The sequence below is a fragment of the Lathyrus oleraceus genome, chromosome 4 (assembly GCF_024323335.1).
Source record: "Lathyrus oleraceus cultivar Zhongwan6 chromosome 4, CAAS_Psat_ZW6_1.0, whole genome shotgun sequence".
In the NCBI taxonomy this organism is placed as follows: Eukaryota; Viridiplantae; Streptophyta; class Magnoliopsida; order Fabales; family Fabaceae; genus Lathyrus; species Lathyrus oleraceus.
This window is the reverse complement of record NC_066582.1, coordinates 408,569,660-408,593,816: the sequence shown is the minus strand read 5'-3', so window position 1 is coordinate 408,593,816 and position 24,157 is coordinate 408,569,660. Positions and strand designations below refer to the sequence as shown.

The 24,157-nt window shown below is 33.9% G+C and overlaps 1 protein-coding gene across 1 annotated transcript in view; it reads right to left on the bottom strand.

The window, feature by feature from the left end:
- Positions 1–24,157, bottom strand: part of LOC127075737 (repetitive proline-rich cell wall protein 1) — a 209,518-nt gene that overhangs the window by 2,828 nt on the left and 182,533 nt on the right. The window lies entirely within an intron of this gene.

The window sequence follows — 24,157 nt, the reverse complement described above, 5'->3', positions numbered from 1 at the left end:
TATTATTAATGCTATTCTTACACCAGTGTACATCAAAGTCTTACACTAAACACTATATTATTTTTTTTATTTCTTTTTATAAATAAAAAAATAATTTTTATTTTTAATTTTTTTTATAACATTAATAATAAAAATATATGTTATTAATCATATATTTTACTCGTAACAAAAAAAGTATACACAAAAGTACAACCACTGATATTTCTATGTATGTAAAATCCGTTTGAAATGAAAAATCATCTATAAGAGAGGTTTGTGGAAAGATAAATGTTATGGACCGACCAAACAATCCAATAAGACCGACCTAATATGAAAAATTCAATCTAGAATAATCTCATTTAAGATAGACGAACAAATGAACTCTCACTACTGGGCGGCACAACAGAGTCAAGCCACATGTTCATCTTATTCATCGAATCTAATCTAACATGGTCTCTTGCAGTACACACGATGCGCCTATCGGGAGCAATTTCAACTGTTTACTATGTATAAGCTTAGTTATGCGTCATAACGGGTACAATTTTTATCCATTTTTATAAGATTCTATTAAATATAAAAACTTAATCACCATATAACTTTTTTAGCATTGAAAGATAATATTTTTATCAATGTAAGCTTCATTTATCATTACTACAAAATAGACCTTTCGTAACACCAATTTTACAACGGTCTTCCTGTTAACAGTTGTAATAGTTCTTTTTTGGACGTTTCTTTTTGTATTTATGAAAGGACATTTCACAACGGTCATATGTATCAACCGTAGTGAAAGGTACTTGGAGTGAAATGGTTCGAATCACAACACAAATAATTTTTCATTTATCGTGACATAATGTGCTTGACCTTGTGTATCACCACAGTTTTTATAATCAACAATGATGTAAGTTTCAATCATTTTATCACGGTTTGTATTGTCAACCGTGGTGAAATATGTTACTTATTTACATATAAGCGAAATTATCTCTCTTTTCAGTTCATTAGAACCGTCTCTCTTAAAACAAAAAACTAATATTTGTTTCACCCGTTTCTCTCAAAACTAAATCCTAACATCTTTGTCACTCGTCTCTCTCATATTGAAACCCCAATCTTATCCAGCCAATTCGTCTTCTTCGGATGTTTCCTTTCTTTTATCAAATCTTAGCAAATGGCTACTTTAAAGGTTCGTCTTCACTATAGTTTATGTTTCAAAATCTGTTTATCTATTATTATTTATGTTTCATTATGTTTGAATTTTCTGCTTGTTTCAATAACGAGGATGAAGCTAAAGTGAGTGTTGCAAACTTGTGTGAAAGACTCCGAATGACATCCATTCAAAATAGACACAAGTTTGTAGCTCTAACTTCAATTTAATCCTTATTTCATTATGGATGCCATTATGGGACATGTAAGTTTCTGAAATATTCTATGAATTGATATATTTGTTGTATCGTGTATGTTGTTTATGGTTTGTTGTTGATGAATGTTGTTGTTAATGTTGTTTAAAATATGAGTTTATTAAATATTATGTGGTTTGAATGTTTTTTCAATCCCTTACGAATATATAACTTTTCAGAAAGTATTATAAAGTTATAATATGATAGATAAAGTTATATTAGAAAACAAGTACACGTTCATTCTTGACAAGAATTCTTTAGTTTGTTATCTGCATATTATTCTTTAACCATTAGAACTTTATTTAGTGATTGTAGATCTTCAACCGCCCCTCTCTCCACTTCTAATTTTGTTTGCAAGGAAAATAAAATTTTGCAAAATGAATTAGAGGTGTAGGAAGGGATGGTTGACGATCTACAATCATTAAACAAAGTTCTAAGTGTTAAAGAGAAAATGTGGATAAGGAGTTGAAGAGCTCTTGTCGAGCATTGTACATGAACTTGTTCTTCTATAATAACTTAATCTGTCATATTATAATTATCGTGGCTGGAAAAATGACAGAGTCGCCACCATCCTTTATTCGTTCCTAAGGAACAGGGAAATAATGATAAAACCTATGAACTAAGGGTAAGATGCTAGGTTCGGGAGTCGGTTAAATAAGGGGAAGGTATTAGGTGTTAGACGGTGTGGCTAGTGATCGAGAGGGGGGGTGAATAGATCACCTCTTTGAAATAAACGGATTTAAAAAATCTTATCAGAGTTATTGAAACTTAGCGGAAAATTACAGTCCTGAATCGACTTCCGTCTATTCTGAACCGCTACTAGAAAACCGGACACGCGAATTTATTGCTGGATTTGAATGGGAACGATAGAGATTATTAACACCAGAATCTTATCAAATCAAATGCACTTATCACTAAATTCTGATTCCAATGAATAAAATTCAGCAGACAGTTTTGTCAAACATTTGGTGTGTATGTGATCAATGATGAACAATGGTGGAGTTTAGATAAAGAGGTTTTCTTGCCACTATTGTATCACAAAATGTACAGCCACAACACACCAACTGAATTCACAAAAACTGTTGAAAACGTAAAGAGAAATAAGGAAAGAATACGATACGCAGAGATTTGGTAAGGAAGTTCCCCATTGTCGTCCTCGCGTGTGGGTACGTCTCCCTCTCAATTTCAAATGAAATTGAGAACTGTAATTATCAATAATGCCAAATTCGTTGATACAAGGTTACAATACACAGACAGAAATCTAAATCTCAAGATCTTCTTCTTGTATAAAACCTTCACTTGATCTGAGCTCAATCAAGAATTTCCTGCAAGAAATTGCAAACAATTCACCGGTTCCACGACCTGTTTGCGAAATTACCCAATTTCCAAACCTTACGCTACAGCTGAATCTGTTATGCAAACGTGACTAACAAACCCGCAAGAACACTCCAGTTCTTGAAGGACAAACCAGTTGGTTTTTCCTCGAAACCCCCTTCAACCTTCAACTCAGCTAGATCCTCGATCGTTCCACTGAACACCTCAACTAGATCCTTGATCGTTCCACTGAACGTTATCTCGTTGATCCTTTAATTCAAAGAACAAGAATGATTATGTGTTGATGTTCTTGAAGAAAAGTGATTGAGAAGATGAAGAAGATGAAGTCTCTTTCAGGTTTCTAACTGCTCAAACAATTGCTGCTACACCCTCCTTTGATTTGTGTTCAACTGTTTTTCACTTGTGAATTCGTCGCTTTCTTTGCTGTAAAAAATGCTTCTTATATGTGAAAGACAGAAGCTGTTAGTAGACAAAACAAAATTATGTATTGATACAAAAGGTTATGCATCGATACATACTGTAGCTTTGATTAATTTTAGAGAATTAATGTAAGCATGTATCGATACAAAACTCGTATGTATCGATACATAGAGCATTTTAACTAAGCATGTATCGATACGAAGCTCGTATGTATCGATACATATAGCATTTTAACTAAGCATGTATCAATACAAGACTGCCACAAAACAGTTTTTATGAGTTCTTTGAAGAATTGTATCAATGTGGATCTTTATGTATAGACACGAAACAATAGTATAGGCTAAAAACACAATTGAAACATGTGAAATAATGCACAACCAACAATTGGACAATGATCACACAATTTGCTATCATTCAAAACTTATTAAAAGTAAAGAATTTGCTCACAAACTCCCCCTTTTTGATGATGGCAAATTTTTAGCAAGATGTGTGATACTCCCCTTGAGTTTGTGCATATCTGTCACCATATGTCTGTTAACATCTGCATTTCTCCCCCTTTGGCAACATCAAAAAGAAGAAAAAAACAGTTTTATCAAAGCAACATGTTGTAGCAGGACATAGCAAAAATGATAAAGAAGCTAACAATCACAAAGAAGGAAGCTTAAAAAGTAAAGAATCACTCACAAAGAATGACAAATAAAGGCAATAACACCAGAAGTAAGCAACAGGAAATAAGCATTTAACTAGTAGAAAGTGTTTAACAATTACATAAGCCAAGACATATATTATGCAACTAACCAAAAAAAAACTCAAGCAATATGCAATGAAATGCAGTGAAATGAAATGATGATGGTTTAATGTGGATTATGGCCACCACATGACTCCTCGTCCTCTCTATCAGGATCTCTGAAGCTTGGCGGAGGCGGAGGAGGAGGCATTTCATCTGGATTGTGGCCCATGAAGGTGTAGTGCCTGAACCGGTCCTGAACTTCAACACTTCTGAATCTGTCCATAATACCAGGATTGGCACGACAGTCGTCCATAAAACCAGACATTTCATTGTAGAAGACTTGGTACCACTTAACCAAGTCCGTGTGCCAAGAGTGTTGGTTTTGGTACATCCGTGTATGATCGTCATGCCACTCACGATGCTCCTTATGCCACTCACTTTGTTGTACATGCCAAGACCGTGCCTCTTCATGACGTTCTTGGTTGGCAAGCTCCATTTGCTAAAGCATTTGAGTTAGGTGCGCAGTAGGTGTTGAAGATGAAGCACTGCCGGAGAACGGAGGAACCGTTGGTTCATGTACATAGTTGGTTGGAGACCACCTTTGTGGCACCCAATCACCCCAACCAGCATTGTCATCAGCTGCAGGCACATCTGCTTCGTTCACATCATGCATTTCTTCATCAGGTTGGTCTTCAACTACATGAATTCGTTCAGAAGGCACATCAAAATTATATATTCTTGTTTTGGATTTCTTTTCAAAGAAGTAGAAACATTGACGTTCCTTGTCCCACCGATATCCCATATGAGATAAAGTGGAAGAGTCAAACTCTTGAGCAGCAGATGGTGATATGAGAGGAACTAAAGGGATTGCAACATTCCAGAACTTAAGAATTTTCATGATTTGAGACGCATAGCCAAGAGCAACATTCTTGGCACTGTTACGCACGAAAAAGAGACGCTTCACAAAGTAATTTGCCCAATTCAAGGGAACCTTATTTTGAAGAATATACAAGAGATGAATGCTTGCCCTGTCTAACCTAGAATGTCCACTGTTTGCTGGACGTAGAATGTGCGAGATAATCCAATGAAGTATACGAGGAGTTTTCTTAATCATACCAGACGTAACATGTTCATCCTCACCCAACGGTCTGTCCAATTTCAAGATAGATGGAGTAAACTCCTTCAGGTTAAAGTCAGTATCAAAATGTAAGTCATGCCAAGTCTTGAAATTAAGCGACGGAAGCGGAATTTGAAACACTGTATCCCAATCAACAGCCTCAAAAGTATAGGTTCTGACACCAATAGAACACTTAAACATATATCCTCTACCAGATTGTAGGCCAGCATAAAATGCACAGATAAAATCCTCATGGTAATCATCCTTTGTAGTTAAAAATGAACCAAGTTTTTGTGCATTAAGGAGTTCAACTACATCATTGAGATGCAGACGAAAAGCATCATGTTTATCGAAGACATGGGGTTTCATAACTAACCTTGTCTTGAAAGAATCCTCAAACTCAGTAGCAATTGCAGGATGAAGCAAATCTAAGGCATTTGGAGGAATTTCTGATAACTGTTGAGAAGTGCCAACCGATTCCTTTCCCTTTCCTTTTCCCTTTGCTCTAGCTGGAATGATTCTTGGAGGCATGGTGAAGAAAGGTTGAAGAGAGGTGAGATGAATTTAGGGTTTTGGAAGGAATGGTGATGAAGGAGATTAGGGTTAGCCGCAGGTTTTGAGAGGTAGGGGAACTGCTGATACCAAGTTTGTGAAAGGATGTGATAAGAGTTGCTGATGTGTCAATCCATGAGTGAAATAAAATGCATTTAATCCAAAAACAATCAGTATGTGTCGATACATATGGGAATGGATCGATCCATGTCACGCATTTTTTGTTTTTAAAGGGTCTATGTATCGATACAAACCACGAATGAATCGATACATACTGAACTAATTTTGACAGATTTGAAATAAAGAAGACATGAATCGATACATACATCTTTGAATCGACACATACTGATGCCAAACCAAATTTTAATTAATTTTTATGCTGTATGGTTATGCATTATGAAGTATGTCATGATAATGATGCCCAAGTATAATTCACAAATCAGATATTAATGTTCAAACAATATATGCAAAGAGATTCACATAAACGAAAATAAGGAATTTTGTTCTAACATACACAATCACATAGTTCTAAAAGAGATATAGAAAGGAGTGATATTACCTCTATTGTTGTAACCTTGTGAGGTATAAATGAAATCTAAAACAAATCTCATCAAACAAGGTGAGGCATAATATAAATAAGAACAAACATGCTTAAGACAACAATGGAGAGAGATCTAAGATCCCTAATTCACGACGAATGTTGAAGAACGGTTCCGTTGCCAAAGGTTTAGTGAAAATGTCAGCAAGTTGGTTTTTAGTATCAACATGCTCAAATACAACGTCTTCTTTTTCAACATGATCGCGAAGAAAGTGATGTCTAATCTCTATATGTTTAGTGCGTGAGTGTAAAACAGGATTTTTAGTAAGGTTTATGGAACTAGTGTTGTCACATTTTATTGGAATACGTTTGAGTTGAATGTTAAAGTCTTGTAGTTGTTGCTTTAACCACAAAATCTGAGCGCAACAACTACCGGCTGCAACGTACTCAGCCTCTGCAGTTGACAAAGCCACAAATACCTGCTTTTTGCTATGCCAACTTACCAAGGAGTTTGAAAACAAGTGACATGTACCACTCGTGCTTTTCCTATCTGATTTGCAGCCAGCAAAATCAGAATCGAAGTAACCTACTAAGCTACAATCACTTCCTTTGGAATACCACAACCCATATTTAGATGTTCCATGAAGATATCTAAATATACGCTTAACAGCTTTCAGGTGTGATTCCTTAGGATTTGATTGATATCGTGCACATATACAAACACTAAACATGATGTCAGGTCTAGAAGCAGAAAGATACAGAAGAGACCCAATCATACCTCTAAACTTTTTGACATCTACACTCTTACCATGCTCATCTTTGTCTAGATTTCTGTTGGTAGGCATAGGGGTGTCAATTGATTTTGAGTCGTTCATTCCAAAGCGCTTGAGTAGTTCTCTGCAGTACTTTGTTTGACATACTGCTGTACCCTCATCAAGTTGATTTATCTGAAGACCTAGGAAGTAATTCAGCTCCCCCATAAGACTCATCTCAAATTCACCCTGCATAACCTTAGAAAATTCTTCGACCAAGTGTGTGTTAGTTGAACCAAAAATTATATCGTCTACATAAACTTGAACAAAAAGAGTGTGCTTTCCCTTGTGTTTAATAAAGAGAGTATTATCCACTTCCCTCTTGAATATCCATGATAAATTAGAAATTTGCTAAGCCTTTCATACCAAACCCGAGGGGCTTGTTTAAGACCATACAAAGCTCGTTTTAATTTGTAAACATAATCTGGATTTTCAGCATTCTCAAAACCAGGAGGTTGTGAGACATATACCTCTTCATTTATGACACCATTTAGAAACGCACTCTTTACGTCCATTTGGTAAAGCTTAAAATTATTAGAACACGCATAGGCAAGAAAGAGACGTATAGCTTCAAGGCGAGCAACTGGAGCATAAGTTTCCTCATAGTCTATGCCCTCCTCTTGGGTATACCCTTATGCTACTAAACGTGCCTTGTTCCTAGTTATCACTCCGTTTTCATCAAGCTTATTTCTAAAAACCCATTTAGTACCTATGATATGATGATCTCGCGGACGAGGGACAAGTTCCCAAACGTCATTTCTTTTAAATTGATTAAGCTCTTCTTGCATGGCCATTAGCCAAAATTCATCGATCAAGGCCTCTTTGGCATTTTTAGTTTCTACTTGTGAAACAAAAGCGAAGTGAAAACAAAAATTACTTATCTTAGAACGAGTCATTACTCCCTTTGAAATATCTCCCAAGATGTTGTCAATAGGATGGTCTTTTGAAGATTTCCAAGCTGGTGGAAGGTCATTCACTTCAGTTGTCCTTTCTTCCTTATCTTCTTCATGACAAGTATCTTCCTCCTTCTCATGGGCAACTGTTCTGGACTGACCAGTTTCCGTAACAGCTTCCTTGAGTATGTCTTCTGTAGATACACCTGCGTCATCAAAAGAAATACCTTTTCCGACACTTTTCGGATAAGACTCATCAAAAGAAACATGGACAGATTCTTCAACAGTAAGTAAACGCTTATTATATACTCTATATGCTTTACTTGATTGTGAGTATCCAAGAAAGATACCTTCATCCGCTTTTGCATCAAACTTCCCAATATTTTCCTTACCATTATTCAAAACAAAACACTTACAACCGAATACGTGAAGATGTGACAAGTTTGGCTTTCTTCCTTTTAAAAGCTCATAAGGACTTTTATTTAAAATAGGGCGAATTAAGATCCTGTTTAAAACATAACAAGCTGTGCTAACTGCATCAACCCAAAAATATTTTGGTAATCCACCCTCATTTAGCATTGTTCTTACCAACTCCTCTAAAACACGATTTTTACACTCCACAACACCATTTTGTTGTGGAGTTCGAGGAGTTGAAAAGTTATGCTCAATACCATACTTGTCACAGTACTTATCAAAGTGATAGTTTTGAAATTCACCACCATGATCGCTACGAATCGTAACTATTTTGGAATTCATTTTGTTTTGGGACAAATTTGCAAAATTCTTAAAAGCAGAAAAAGTTTCATCTTTGCTATGAAGGAATATAGTCCAAGTAAATCTAGAGTAGTCATCAACGATTACAAAACCATAATAATTTCCACCTAAGCTCTTTGTCCTAGAAGGTCCAAAGAGATCCAAATGGAGAAGCTCAAGGGGGTCGTGAAGTTGAAATTACATTTTTAGATTTAAAAGAGACCCTCGTTTGTTTTCCCATTTGGCACGCGTCACATAGGTGGTCTTTTGAAAATTTTATTTTTGGAAGACCGACTACTGGATCCTTAGATACAACCTTATTAAGCAAATCGAAATTAACATGCGCTAAACGTCTATGCCAAATCCAAGAATCATCATTTAAGGTAACTAGACATTTAGTACTTGTTAAAGATACATCAAAAAGGTCAAGCATATAGATATTGTTTACTCTTACACCCTTAAACACAATGTTCTGTTCAGCATGTTCAATTATGCAGCAAGTTTTTGTGAAAGAAACTTTATAACCCTTGTCACACAATTGACTTATGCTTAACAAATTGTGTTTAAGCCCCTCTACTAAATGGACATCAGAAATAGTAGTGGTAGAGGGATACCTACACTACCTTTGCCTAGTATAGCTCCTTTGTTATTGTCTCCATAAGTAACATATCCCTTCTTCTTTGCTTTGAAGTCGATAAAAAGCGATATGTCACCGGTCATGTGCCTTGAGCAACCGCTGTCAAGAAACCATCTCCTATCTACGGAAGCAAGGCACTCATCCCTTTTATCATTGATTTTCTTCTTGTGGTAGGACAGATTTTTGGTGTGAGCCATAAGGCACAAATTTGCTGTTTCACCACTATCACTTGAACTTTGTGTGCTTGATGAATCACTATCACTTTCCCATGCAATGTAAGCTCTTTTTTGTTTGTTGTACCCTTTTGGTGGAGCTTTTCCTTGATCCTTATACTTCATAGGACAATCTGTTTTATAATGTCCAGATTTTCCACAATTAAAACAAGATCCTTTTCCTCTACTCTTCTTGTTCTCTTCCTGTTTTGAATCTATAGATTGTCTTCGAAACTTCATGAGGTTTTTGTCGGAATGCTTGACTCCATTCTTTCGAATGAATCTATTATATCTCCTTACAAAAAGTCCCATTTCCTCATCATCTGAATCTTTGTCACTACTAGAATCATTGTCACTTTGCTCTTTTCGTGAGGACTTAGAGCTAGAGGCCACAAGAGCTATTGGCTTCTTCTCTCCCTCTTTGTCTCTCTTCTTCTCCTTTTCCTTCTTACTTTTGTTCTCAAACTTTTCAAGACTTTCTAATGCTTGCTGATCTTCTTCCAGCTTTCCAAACAGAGTTGTAATCGTAAGTGTCGTTAGATCGTTGGCTTCCTTAATAGCTGTTACTTTAGGTTGCCATTCCCTGCTAAGACACCTCAGAATTTTATTAGTAGCTATTTCATTGGAAACAGGTTTTCCAAGTGCATTTAACCGATTAGTGAGATGAGTAAATCTCTTTTGCATGTCGGAGATAGATTTTCCTTGTTTCATGCGAAAGAGCTCAAACTCTTGATTGAGTGTGTTAATGCGGGACTGTTTTACTTCAGTAGTACCCTCATGGGCAACTTCTAAAGCATCCCACATTTCTTTAGCAGTCGTGCAATGGGATACCCGATAATACTCATCAACACCAAGTGCTGAAATTAGCATATTTCGAGCTCTCCAATCACTTGACCACTTTTTCTCATCTTTCTCATTCCAATCACGTTCTAATTTAGGTACTATGGCGCCAGCCGCATTTGTCATAGTAATTTGAAAAGGACCATTTTCAATGGCAGCCCATACTAGCCTATCCACAGAATTTATATGAACTCGTATGCAGTCTTTCCAGTAGCCGTAATTTTCACCATTGAAAATTGGCGCTCTATTATACGCCCCCTTTGGTTCAGAATCCATATCGTTACAGGCAGCCACGGAGCACCAGCGAACCGGCGCTCTGATACCACTTGTTAGACGGTGTGGCTAGTGATCGAGAGGGGGGGGGGGGTGAATAGATCACCTCTTTGAAATAAACGGATTTAAAAAATCTTATCAGAGTTATTGAAACTTAGGGGAAAATTACAGTCCCGAATCGACTTCCGTCTATTCTGAACCGCTACTAGAAAACCGGACACGCGAATTTATTGCTGGATTTGAATGGGAACGATAGAGATTATTAACACCAGAATCTTATCAAATCAAATGCACTTATCACTAAATTCTGATTCCAATGAATAAAATTCAGCAGACAGTTTTGTCAAACATTTGGTGTGTATGTGATCAATGATGAACAATGGTGGAGTTTAGATAAAGAGGTTTTCTTGCCACTATTGTATCACAAAATGTACAGCCACAACACACCAACTGAATTCACAAAAACTGTTGAAAACGTAAAGAGAAATAAGGAAAGAATACGATACGCAGAGATTTGGTAAGGAAGTTCCCCACTGTCGTCCTCGCGTGTGGGTACGTCTCCCTCTCAATTTCAAATGAAATTGAGAACTGTAATTATCAATAATACCGAATTCGTTGATACAAGGTTACAATACACAGACAGAAATCTAAATCTCAAGTTCTTCTTCTTGTATAAAACCTTCACTTGATCTGAGCTCAATCAAGAATTTCCTGCAAGAAATTGCAAACAATTCACCGGTTCCACGACCTGTTTGCGAAATTACCCAATTTCCAAACCTTACGCTACGGCTGAATCTGTTCTGCAAACGTGACTAACAAACCCGCAAGAACACTCCAGTTCTTGAAGGACAAACCAATTGGTTTTTCCTCGAAACCCCCTTCAACCTTCAACTCAGCTAGATCCTCGATCGTTCCACTGAACACCTCAGCTAGATCCTTGATCGTTCCACTGAACGTTATCTCGTTGATCCTTTAATTCAAAGAACAAGAATGATTATGTGTTGATGTTCTTGAAGAAAAGTGATTGAGAAGATGAAGAAGATGAAGTCTCTTTTAGGTTTCTAACTACTCAAACAATTGCTGCTACACCCTCCTTTGATTTGTGTTCAACTGTTTTTCACTTGTGAATTTGTCGCTTTCTTTGCTGTCAAAAATGCTTCTTATATGTGAAAGACAGAAGCTGTTAGTAGACAAAACAGAATTATGTATTGATACAAAAGGTTATGCATCGATACATACTATAGCTTTGATTAATTTTAGAGAATTAATGTAAGCATGTATCGATACAAAGCTCGTATGTATCGATACATAGAGCATTTTAACTAAGCATGTATCGATACGAAGCTCGTATGTATCGATACATAGAGCATTTTAACTAAGCATGTATCGGTACAAGACTCGTATGGATCGATACATACTGAAGCAAAAATGTTTTGTGATTTAAAACACATTTATGGATCGATGCATATGACCATGTATCGATACATACTGCCACAAAACAGTTTTTATGAGTTCTTTGAAGAATTGTATCAATGTGGATCTTTATGTATAGACACGAAACAATAGTATAGGCTAAAAACACAATTGGAACATGTGAAATAATGCACAACCAACAATTGGACAATAATCACACAATTTGCTATCATTCAAAACTTATTCAAAGTAAAGAATTTGCTCACATTAGGCACCCCTTACCTCCATTGTACTCAATGGGATCCTTTTTTAGTTCTAGGGTTAGTGTGTTTCTAAGGAATATTTATTAATTGTTTAATTATTTATTTATTTACAAAAATATTTTATTATTTTAATAAGGGAATCCCTAATAAATGTTTTTTATTATTATACTCGCTAGAGTCTTACAACTCTATGCCTACGCACCCTTAAATTTATTGAAGGATCAGAGCCCTGTAGTTCGTCTTAAAAATGTTGGTTGGTTGGTTGTTTTTATCCCTTAAAAGTTCTCACGCATCGGGGGTGGAGAAGTAATTGATTTTGAAAAATGACTCAATGCACTAAGGCAGAGGACTTATAGTTTGAGGTGAGTTTAGATTGATTTTATCCCAATTGATTATTTGCAAAAATATAAATATTAATTTATTTAAGAAAATAAATTAAAAGATAATTGTATAAATCAAAGTATTATATCCCTTATCCCTTAAACCCTAAAATTTTCTTAAAGATTTATCCCATGATTATCCCCATTATTGATTATAAAAAAAAAAAAAAATTATTTATGAAAATAAGTATTATATATTTATTTGACATATCCTTTTGGTTGATTGATTGAAAAAAAAATCTAACTATTTTGATTTAATAAAGTAAACCCATAATGATATTATACATAATCATTTTAACAAACATATTAAAAGTTTAATTATATAATCTTAAAGACCATATCCCTTATCCCGATGTTTGCAGTGGCGGAACTGAGGGGGGACGTGGGAAGGCCACGGCCACCTAGTGGCGGAGTCAGATAAAAAAATTTGGGATGACCGCTAACGTAAAATAAAGATTATAAATAAAATGTAAATAATATTTTAAATAAAACATTAAAGTTAAAATAAATACAAAGTTAATTACTAAAAATTTAAATTACATGACTTAAAACTACCTTAAAGTAATGCTTTACGCGTTCCGAGTGGCCGTGGTCTTCCCACGTCCCCACTCAGTTCCGCCACTGTGGCCATGCCTCAACTTTTTTTTTTAATTCATATATATTAAATTACTAAAACATCCTTATTTTAAATTAAAATTAATTTTTATTTTTTCTTTTTCATTCAAAGTTAGGTTAAAATACAGATAAGGTAAAAAGCTCCTACCTTTCCTTTCTTTCTCATATGGGTTTGCTACCGGCACCGAAATCGGAACAGATTAAAGTGATCGACATCTAACAGGTAAAAAACTTTATTCATTCTTCTTTTATAAAAAGTAACAAATTAAAGTGATTGCTTGATTTGTGTTTTTGAGATTTTTAGGGTTCTTCTTTTTTAGGTGTTAAAATAATCTATATGAGGTTTATTAAGCCAATTCACAACACTGTAATTTACAAATATAGTTATACACTGTAATAAGGTTTATTTAATCATTGTTGCTGCTAATTTCTAATAGTGAAGTTACTGGTATTTGAAAACGGATTAAAGTTGATTAATTAAGTTTATTAATTTTTATGTTCTCTAAATTGATTTTTGGATCTGATATGATATTATAGGAAGAGTAAAGATGAATAATAGGAAAATTGATTCTTTTTTCAAAAGGAAAGCATGTGAAATTGAAAGAGAAGAGAGAGATGAAGAAATTATAATCCCGACATCCGAATCTGAAACAGTTCTTGAGAATCCAACAATTGAAGAGCATCATGGTTTTGAAAATTCTTTGGAACGCGATCCTGGAAAGCGTCCTCCGATTTGGCAATATCCACCAAATCAAGTGGATGCAATACGAAGAGCTTATCTAAAATGGGGTCCATATCAAATTCATTTAGAAAACTATCCTTTGTCCGGTAACGAGGATCATCCGAGAAGGTTTCAACATACTTGGTTTAGCATATTTCCATCATGGTTAGAATATTCACCATCTGAAGATGCCGCATATTGCTTACCATATTACCTTTTTAGCAAAAAACTAAGTGGACGTCCCTGATCACTCGTCTTTATTTCTATGGGTTTTAGAAATTGGAAGAAAGTTAGGAATGGAAAACATTTTTCCTTTCTTAAACACATAGGGAAGGATCCTTGCTCACCACACAACAATGCAATGAAAGCTTATCAAGACTTGTTGAATCAAGATGTTCATATTAGAAATGTTATTCAAGTGAAAAGTTCAAGTCAAAGAATGAATAATTGGTTACGACTCAAGACTTCAATTGACACTGTTCGTTGGTTAACACTACAAGCTTGTGCTTTTAGGGGTCACAACGAAAGTAGCAAATTAAGAAATCAAGGTAACTTTCTTGAGTTATTGAAACTTTTAGCATCCTACAATGATGAAGTTGCAAAAGTAGTGTTGGAAAATGCTCCACAAAATTGCAAGTATACTTCACATCAAATTCAAAAAGAGCTCTTGCAAATTCTTTCTAGTAGGGTGAAAAAGAGTATTCGTGAGGAAATTGGTAATTCCAAATTTTGTATCGTTGTTGATGAAGCTCGTGATGAGTCAAAAAAGGAATAAATGGCTCTTGTATTAAGATTTGTTGATAAAGTTGGTTTAATACAAGAGAGATTTTTTGATGTGGCACATGTTAAAGACACCACATCTTTAACTCTTAAGGAAGCAATATGTGATATACTTTCTCGACATAACCTTGATGTTTCTAACATTCGTGGCCAAGGGTATGATGGTGCTAGCAATATGAGAGGAGAATGGAATGGTTTACAAGCCCTCTTTATGAAGGATTGTCCTTATGCATACTATGTTCATTGTTTTGCTCATCGATTGCAACTTGCATTAGTTACATCATCAAGAGAAGTCAAACCTATTCATAAATTTTTTGAGAAGCTGATCTTTATTGTGAATGTTGTTTGTTCTTCTACAAAGCGTCATGATGAGTTACAAGCTGCCCAATTAGAAGAAATTGCTTATTTGTTAGAGATTGATGAGATTGTAACTGGTAAAGGTGTAAATCAAGTTGGTACATTGAAACGAGCTGGAGATACTCGTTGAGGATCATATTACGATTCAATTTCTAGCTTGATAAACATGTATGAAGCAACTTGTTTAGTTTTTAAAAAAATTGCAAAAGATAGAGGGAGTTATGCTACATGTGGGGATGCAGATAGTTGTTACAATTAATTGAAGGCATTTGATTTTATATTTATTTTGCACTTGATGAAAGAAATCATGGGAATAACATATATGCTTTGTCAAGCCTTACAAAATAAAATCAAGATGTAGTTAAGGCTATGAACTTGGTTCGTTCAACAAAACATCTTATTCAAGGTTTGAGAGAAAATGGTTGGGATATATTGTTTACTAAAGTGGTATCTTTTTGTGAAAAGCATGGTATTGAGTTTCCTGATCTTAGTGATGTTCATTCAACAACAAGATTTGGACGCTCTCGTCTTGAAGAGAATCAAGTCACAATTCAACATTACTTTAAAGTTGAAATCTTTTTCACTACCATTGACAAACAGTTACAAGAGTTGAATAGCAGATTCAGTGAGCAGGCAATGGCTTTGTTAACTCTTTCTTGTTCTTTATCTCCTAAGGATGGATATAAAGCTTTTAGCATTGATACTATTTGTTCTTTAGTTAAAAAATATTATCCTATGGATTTTAGTGATCAAGAGAAGAATAATTTGCAATTTCAACTCCAACATTTTCTATTTGTTGCTCGTCAAGCATCAAACTTGAATAATTTATCAACTATTCAAGAACTATGTTCATGTTTGGTTGCATCTGGATAGGCTGAAACTTACTTCTTGATTGATAGACTACTTCGTCTTATCATGACTCTTCCTGTTTCTACGGCCACAACTGAGAGGTCTTTTTCAGCAATAAAAATTATTAAAACTAAGTTGAGAAACAAGATGGATGATGGGTTTCTTGGAGATAGCATGACAGTATATATTGAAAGGGAGATTAGTGCAAGCATTAGTTCGGAGTCAATTGTTGACGATTTCAAGTCACTCGAAACGCGTAAAACATTACTTTAAGGTAGTTTTAAGTCATGTAATTTAAATTTTTAGTAATTAACTTTGTATTTATTTTAACTTTAATGTTTTATTTAAAATACTATTTACATTTTATTTATAATCTTTATTTTACGTTAGCGGTCATCCCAAATTTTTTTATCTGGCTCTGCCTCTTTGTCCCTTGTTTTTATCCTTTGAACTTGTTATAAAAAAATTTATTCCTAAAACCCTAAAACTTTATCCCCACTTATTAGCCCAAAAATTATCCCAAAGTTATCCCTAAATCATCTCGTAGTTATTCTTTATCCCTTAAAAACATGATTTTTTATCCCATAAAATTATCTCATGTTATCCCTAAAATTATCCAAATTAATTATTTGCAAAAAAATATAATCATTAGTTTATTAAAAAAAATAATATAAAAAGCCAAGTGTTATATCCCTATTTATTGTCCCAAAATTTATTCCAAAATTATCCCATAGTTATCCCATAAATTTTTATCCCTTAAAATCCTAGGGTTTTGTCTCATAACCTTACAAATATTATCCCAAGATTTATCCCAAAGTTATCCCTAAATTATCCCATAGTTATCCCATAAATTTACTCAAATTCCCTAATTAATTAATATTTCATAATTAATCCTATTTTATGTTCCTTGTTAATTATATTAAATGAGAATTATTAATTATTTGACTAACTATTAATCCAATTATATTTAATTATATAATTAAGCTTAATCCCAATTTAAACCTCTAATTATATATTATGATTTTGACTTGAAAATTAACTTTGGTTAGTGATTTTGAAATAAATTAGGATTTTGTTAATTGGAAATAGATTATACATTTTGGTTGTATTCATTTTCTATTATGATACTTTAAAAAATATTGTTAGAAAATAAAATTGATTTATAAATTATTTCAAAATTTTAGTTATAAAAGATTTATGATGTTTGTTAAAAAAATTATTTATAATAATAGTTTTTAAGAAAAAATTTGTGATATTAGTAAAAATAAGATTTGCTCAAAATAATTAACTTTATGATATTTATTCGAAAAAATTGATTTAAAAAGTTGGTTTACAAAAGTTGAATAAAGTTGATTTAAAAATAATTGATTTTTGTTAGGAATTAGATTTATAATACCAACTTAAAATAATTTTAAATTTGTTTAAAAAATTGTTATGTTCTTTTTAGTTTATTTTTTATATAAAGTTTAATCAAAACATGTACAAAAATAAAATATAACGAAAACCAAATTGATACCAATTCCAATCCATATAAGCAAGCATAAATTATTATTGAGAGGTTAAAGCGAAAACCAACCTACGGGGAAGAGATTGCCCCGGTGAGCAAAATAATTTCTTTGAGCTTTTCACCTTCTTCACGCCACCAATTATAATCATTGCCTTTTGATCCGATCTTTTTCCTTTTCTTTTGATAGAATAGAGACCTGTAGGAGTTTTAGGGTTTAGTGTTGTTATTCTTTATTGTGTAGAACAACAACTTTATGATAACATTTAATATGATTGAGTTGGTTTGTGTAATATTTACAAGAATTGTAAATTATTAGTAAAATAATTATTCTAGATTATTAATAAGAAATTGTGTTAATAAATAATCTAAATTATAATTAAAAAAACAAAAATAATAATAAAAAGAAATAAAAATATCATCAGGTAATCATCATGTGGTAGAGTAGTAATTGATTCATATTATTTATAATTTTTTTTTTGTAAATTATTAGTAAAAAAAATCATTAATAGATTATAAAAAAATAAAAAATATATTAGTAGATAATCTAAAAAATGATAAAAAATAAATAAAAGAATAATGAAATAGAAAAACAAACCATGAGATGATCATCATGTGGTTTTGGAAAAATAAAAAGTAGAAAATATTTTTACAGGAAAAATTGGGACTTTGTAATCCTCAGTGAGAGAGTTTAATCAAATAATTTTTACAAGAAAAAATAAAAAGAAACAACCATCAGAAATCATCATATGGCCAAAAGATTAAATTAAAAAGATGTAGAAAGAATTAAAACGCAAAAATAAAGTTTGGAACCCTTGAGCAAAAGTTTGAGACTTTGTGAGACTCGTATGAAACCTTATGTAAAACTCTGTGTAATTCCCCTCATCCAATTGTCAGAAAAAGGAGTCCTATTTATAGGACAAATTAGGTCATTACAAATGGAATTAATTAATTAGGTAATTACAAATGAAAATGAATTAATTATGATAAAGCACAACCAATCAGAAATCAGATCTGAAAAATTGACAAAATACATTGAATCTGAACACTTTTGATATTTTTTTATTTTAATAATTTTTAACTATTCTTATGAATAAAATGCAAACAAGTGAAAAAAATCAATTTTTAAAAATATATAAATTAAAAATACGAAAATTAATTAATAAAAGATAAAAAAATGCAAATTTTGAATTTTTTGTGATTTTTATAATTAAAACACAAAAAGGAAAAAATAGTTCCGTGATTTTGGCTAAGTGATTGTTGAATTTTGCCCTTGGAATGAATAGAAAAAAATGGATTGATTCGATCCGATTTATTATCCCCAATCAATCCGAAACCAGATGGTTCATTTCTTTTTCTAATATATGAAGTATTCGATTTTACTAAGTCAATTCTTAGAAAATACTCAATCAAACCATTTGTACGTACTTCAATAAAGGAAGCGGGGGCCTCCTCAATCGAAGAACTATTTTTGCCGTCATCCCAATGGAAGACTAAACAAGTCCGAACTAATTGAATCCTTGTGTCGGAAATTCCCCGAATCGATTTTCCATTTCCATAAAGAATATAATTGACAACTTTTAGTTCCAGATTATCCTTTTCCTGGAATAGATCTTGGGGAAAAAGTTTTACAAAATTGTTACTGTCCGGTATTTCATATAAAATGACAGGTCGAACCAAAACAAAATACTTTTTTTTGGTAGTTGCGATCCATTAGACATAGATCCAATTTTTATTTTTTTTTATTTATTGCATTTTTTTTTTACCGTTCCGGGTGGTATCAAGATGGCACTGTGTCGGGATATCTTATCCATCTCTCCGGGAAAATGGATATTTCCAGAAAATATTTTTAATTCGATTTTTTTTTCTTGTCTAATCGGACCAATCCGCCTACTCGACTTATATTGAAAGTGATTGGTGTTCCTATTCCAACAAGACTATTATTCCGTACCATTAGGGAAGAAGATTTGGGTAAAATATGCACTTCTTCGGGAATAAAAAAAAAATCGATCTACTTGAATTTGAGATTTTGGCTTTAATTCTTTGATTCCTCGATACTCAATGAAATCTTCTTTTTGAAAAATGGAATGAATTCCTATAGTTCTAAATTTAGTAATTCCTGAACTATGTCGTCTGTATTGAGGATCATCGAAATAAGCAAAAATACTATTTCTATGAAAAATACCATTGATAGGTATTTCAATGGAGACACCGGAAGGGGACATTCATTCGTTCTTTCATTCTTGAATCGATTGGAATGGAAATGGAATAAGAAATCGATTTCTTCGCCTTTTCGCCAAGAAATAAAAAGTATCGTGAAAAATAGCGGGATACGAATGATCCGTACATATGATTTGATTAAATATTGAATAATCGCTAATCCCCTTTTCTTTTGTACCAAAAGTATTGAAACGAAATAATTTATGTTTTACTTGATCATTCCTTTCTAAAAGATTCGAAATATTGGTTTTTCCATTCGAAAGTGAATCCATGGTAATTTGATCTTGATCCTTGCGAAGTAAAAAATGGATTGTATTAGACCGGCACGACTTTCCTGACAATATCCATAAATGACTTGGTTTTGGTAAGATATGTACATTACTATACATAAATTCTGATGCATGGTACACATCGGTACTCCAATGCATTTCCCCTTCTGAGTCAGAATAATATGTTTTCGAACCCTCTCTTTCAAATTAAAAGTATATGTTCCCGCACGGATCTCCGCAATCACTTGTTCTGATTTTACATATTGATCATTTTGAACTAATAGAAAACTTTTTGGTGAAATAATGACGTTATGTATAATATCGTCACTTTCAATAGTTACATACAAGTCTATATTACATATAAAAGCAGGATATCCATGACGTGTACGTGTAGGGTGAACTAAATCCTCATTCAATTTTATCTTTCCATTCGAGGGGGCTCGCACATATTCAGCAGTACCCCCTGTGAATACTCCACCAGTATGAAAAGTTCTTAATGTTAGTTGAGTTCCCGGTTCTCCAATAGATTGACCAGCAATAATCCCTACAGCTTCTCCCAATTCTACCAGGTCCCCATGAATAGGACTCCGCCCATAACACAATCGGCAGATCCAAGACGTATTCCTACAGGTAAAGGGAGTTCTAATAAATATTGGTTGTGTTTGAAAAGTTATGAATCGATTGATAAGTCCAATTCCAATATCTTGATTTCTAACGACAATGTACCGTGAACCTATATATATATATATTCTCGGCTACTACACGACCAATTAATGTTTGTATCAAAATTATTTCTGGCATCATTCCATTTCGGGTGTTTACAGAAATCCCACGGATGGTACCGCAATCTGTTCGCCGTACAACAATGTGTTGAACCACTTCAACAAGTCGACGTGTAAGATATCCAGCATCTGATGTTCGTACAGCAGTATCTACAACCCCTTTACGGGCTCCGTAGCAAGAAATTATATATTCTGTTAAAGACAGTCCTTCACGTGAATTGCTTTGAATGGGTAAATCAATCATTTGTCCTTGTGGATCTGACATTAATCCTCTCATTCCGACTAATTGGTGCACTTGAGATGCATTTCCTCTAGCTCCTGAAAAAGACATTATATGGACTGGATTAAAGGGGTCAGTCATCCGAAAATTGGGATTCATTTGTTGTCGCAAATATTCGCTTGTAGCATACCATATTTCAATGGATTGGCGTAATTTTTCTACCGCATGGACATTCCCATAATGATTATGTTTTTCCAAAACGGAACTTTGTTGTTCAGCATCTTGGACTAGCTATCCTTTAGAAGGTATTGTTAAAAGATCATCAATTCCTAATGAAATAGATGTAGCAGTAGCTTGATGGAATCCTAGAGTCTTTACTTGATCCAGGATGTGTGATGTATATGCCATTCCGAAATGATCTATTAATCTCCTAATAAGTCGTTTAATGGCAGTTCCACCTATCACGTTATTGTGAAAGACTAGATTGGCCCGTTCTGCCATAAGTACCTCCCAGTGGTATTCGGTTCGACGACAATGGATTTGAGTAAATGATTGGAAAACTCCCTTTTCTTTATGTTTATTCACGTAGAAAATGGAAAAGATGCTAGTTGACCTGAATTTACACCAGTATCATAAATCATAAATTGACTTAGCGTGGATACCAACACTAACCATCTATATGATTAGATACCGTATGAATAGGCTCGAGAAAAACCTTGTATAGCTTCTTCGATTTCTCGATAAAAAGAAATATGACCAATAGTGGTTCGAATGTATATACAACGAATTTCTTTTTTTATACTTATTATTACTAAATAATCCCCATAAATCTCATAATAGGTACCAAAAGATTCATAGTGAACTTCGATAGGAACTTCTCTTGAAGACATAATGCATTGATCTATTCGCCACCGGAGCCAAAAAGGACTATCGAAATTGATTCTTTTCTGTCTATAAGCTCCAATTGCATCATAGGAATTGCAAAGAAAGGGTTCTTTTATTTTTCATATACTTCAAGTTCTTAAAGTTCTTATTGCTCATTTTTTCATTTTGAGAATTTCTGCAATTAAATGAATTATACCTATTTGCACAAATACCTCGACGATTTCCGCTAGTTAATACATAAAGTCCAATAAGCATATCTTGAGTTGGTACACAAATGGGATCCCCAATAGCCGGAGACAAGAGATTGGTATGAGAAAACATAAGTAAACGAGCTTCTGCTTGAGCCTCCAAAGATAAAGGCACATGAACAGCCATTTGATCCCCATCAAAGTCTGCGTTGAATCCCTTACACACCAATGGATGTAAACAAATAGCACGTCCTTCTACTAAAATGGGTTGAAATGCCTGTATGCCCAATCCATGCAAAGTAGGCACTCTATTCAGCAATACTGGATGCCCCCGCATAACTTCTTGAAGTATTTCCCATACAATTGGTTCTTTTTCCCGGATTTTACTCTTAGCAACTCCTATGTTCGAAGCAAAATGGTTTCGAATTAAACCACGAATTAGAAATGTCTGAAATAGCTCTATTGCTATTTCGGGGGGCAATCCACATCGATGTAATGAAAGTAATGGACCTACGACAATAACAGAACGCCCCGAATAATCAACTCGTTTTCCAAGAAGAGTCTCTCGAAATCTTCCCTCTTTGCCCTCAATTATATCGGAAAACGATTTGTAAACTTTATTATGACGGTCCCTCATTGGTTGTCCGCGGATTCCATTATCAAGAAGTGTATCCACGGCTTTTTGTACCAATTTTTCTTGACACATTACTAATTCCCCTGGTGTAAATCCACTTGTTGTTAATAGATCAATAAGAATATTGTTCCGATAGATAACTCTTCTATAGAGTTCATTAATATCCGAACTCATTAGTTTACCGCCATCTATTTGAATAATTGGTCTCAATTCGGGAGGAAGAACTGGTAATAGACATAAAACCATCCATTCTGGTTGTATATTTGTTCGGAGAAAATGCTTAGCTAATTCCATGCGTCGAACCAAAAAATTCTTTCTTCTTCCAACTTTTCGATCTTCCCATTTGTCAGTGGACCCCTCTTCTCCTAATTCTTTCCATTCTAGCAACGAAGAATCCATAATAATTCTTAAATCCAGATCAACTAATTGTTCGCGTATAGCACCCGCTCCACTAGAAATTTCTCTATTTCGAAATGTATCGAAACCTTAAGTAGCAAAAAAGAGGGGGATACTGTATTTCCAGGATTGGATTTCATATTTGAATGAACCTCGTAATCGTAAGAAAGTTGGTTTTTTAACTACGGGCCTAGCAAAAGAAAAATTTGGATAGGATCCAATAAGATGGATCTCCCCCTTTGAAAATCGGACATGAGGGTTTCCTCTCATCCGGCTAAAGTATTTACACACAATTAAAGATAAAGAAAGGGGTTTCCGCTTTCCAATTTTTGAAAACCTCTAATCTAAAATAAAAAAGGTTTACTCTTTACTCAAGTTATCAATAAAGACCAAGCAACATTTCATTGATACACTCTTCTTTTTTTCTGAATTTGTTATCCCCAATTCAAAATTACGACAGAAATAAAATGTAAAATTCTTGAGTAGTCTACCTCCCTTCGAACGAGGAATCCTCTAAAATGAAATTCTTAATAACAAAGGAATATCCTCGAATTCATAAGAGATTTCTTTGTCTATGTATCATACCGTTTGATCTTTTAGGTCAAGACGTCACCTCGACGGGTATGCCACGATGTCTTAAAGCCTATATGCGATAGATAAACTTCTGCAATCTTGATATATTTTATTCTTTGAACATAATTTTCGTTCTTTTCAAATAAAAAAGAGATGGAATAATTCATTCCACAAAAAAGTTTTTTTCACAAGGTACATACAGTATAAATAGTTATTTGTTACTAAATTGACCATAGACCAATTCCCTTATTGATTGGGGTATAGGGTTTTGTTACCTCCCTAACTGTTTCTCCATTGGGTAGGATTTTTTTTGCCCAAGCACTTATTTGTTCAGGAGAAACTGATCCAATTCGAAGGTGTTGATGTTTATACTGATCAATCATAAAATAAAATTTCCGATTAAGTCCAATTAAACTTCCTTCCTTTGAATCTGAAAGTCTTTCTCAGATACAAGGAAATGATTCAGTTCCAGAGCCAAAGATCGTAGTTCGCGAACGAGCAATCGAAAGGATTCTGGAGCATCCACAGGTTTCGGTATTGTTCCTCCAATAATTGTAGTTCCAAGTACTTCTTGACGAGCTTTAATATGATCAGATTTATAAGTAAGCATCTCTTGTAAAATATGA